This window comes from Elephantulus edwardii, unplaced genomic scaffold (assembly GCF_000299155.1).
Source record: "Elephantulus edwardii isolate Elephantulus edwardi_28Jun2011 unplaced genomic scaffold, EleEdw1.0 scaffold00208, whole genome shotgun sequence".
In the NCBI taxonomy this organism is placed as follows: Eukaryota; Metazoa; Chordata; class Mammalia; order Macroscelidea; family Macroscelididae; genus Elephantulus; species Elephantulus edwardii.
Genome location: NW_006399958.1, coordinates 4,480,235 through 4,481,643, shown reverse-complemented (window position 1 = coordinate 4,481,643; position 1,409 = coordinate 4,480,235). Strand labels below are relative to the sequence as shown.

The 1,409-nt window shown below is 40.7% G+C and overlaps 1 protein-coding gene and 1 pseudogene across 1 annotated transcript in view; both read left to right on the top strand.

Annotated features, from left to right (window-relative positions):
* The window catches only part of LOC102846861, a 9,776-nt pseudogene extending 9,136 nt beyond the window's left edge, over positions 1-640 (top strand).
* The window catches only part of LOC102851211 (zinc finger protein 585B-like), an 80,610-nt gene that overhangs the window by 34,549 nt on the left and 44,652 nt on the right, over positions 1-1,409 (top strand). The gene's annotated exons all lie outside the window — the stretch shown is intronic.

Sequence of the window (1,409 nt, the reverse complement as noted above, 5' to 3'; positions counted from 1 at the left end):
ATACAGACACAGTAAACACTCAATAAATTATTGTTTCCCTGTTAATTATCTTTATCATTCTCAGCCAAGTGTTTCCTGTTGACATGAAGCACTAGCTAGCAATGCTGTTAGAAGCAGAACTTAGTCCCCTCCAAAATCCTTTGGGTGACATGATGGTTTCAAGATTTATTGTCTCCACCATAAGTAGCTAGTATTCTAGTTTTCATTTAATTTTTTTTAATTAATTTTAATGAAAGTTTACAGGGACTTAGGGTTTCCATTCATTCATTGTAAATATTTCTAAAAGAGAAAGCCCTGACCACTCACAGAATTACCACCACACCAATTTGAATGCTACTTGGGGTGGGGAAGAAAACAATGAGAAAAATTAAGGGTTTACTGATTTAGGGCCTCTTTGATACTTGACAGTCAAGTGTTATTTAAAGCTTTGAGTTTGAGAGGCATCACTAGATCCGTGCCCTCTCAGCATGGATCCTATCCCTGTCTGATAACTTTTGTCTTAGTTTGTAAGTCTGTGATCTTACACCTTTCATCAAGTCATCACACTCTTGGCTCTACCAACCTACAGACCTTAGAGAACATCTTTTCCCCTCTTGTCAGCCTGCGTTTTTCCCTGGTTCAGCTGGTTGAGGCATTTTAGAGTTAATGGAAAAGCCTCATTTAGTAATGCTCATTGCTTGGTACTGAACTTAGCAAACTGCCTCTTGAACAGGCTTGAAATCACCAGAAGTCCAATATAAAGAATTGCCTGTTCCCAACTTAAGTGACCCTAGAGATTTTGGCTTTGTCTTTAGTCTGACTTTCCTATTTTCTCTTTAATCCTGCTGGTGACTGAAGAATACCTGTGCTGCGCCGTTCGACTTCTCCAGCCAACAGTTATGAGTTTCCTAGGATACCATAAAAAAACGGAATGGCTTAACAGAACTGAAATTTGTTCTTGCACTTCTGGAGGCCATGAGTTCCAAATCAAAGATTCTCCCTAGAAGGCTTTGTCCTGTGCTTGCCTTGTGGCTTCTGGTGGTTGTCAGCACTCCTTGGAGTTCCTTAGCTTGTTGCTGTGGCACTTTGTTTCTGCCTCCTATCTCAGTTACTGTGTCTCTTCTCTTTCAGGATATCAGTCATTTTTTTATGACCTCAATCATAATACAATATGACTTTATGCTAACTACACTGCAGAGATGCTGCCTTCAAATAAGATCACACTCACAGGTGCCAGGAGTTAGGACATGAGTCTGTCATTTTGGAGGACGTACGTATTGCGATGGGAAAGTCTGCTGTTAGGGACCTCTCTAAAGTACTCAAGAGCAACGGTGTCTCTCTGGAAACTAAGGTCCACCTGATACAGGCCATGGTCTTTGCAATCACTTGTTATGCATCAGAAAGTTGGACAATGACTAGGGAGGATAGAA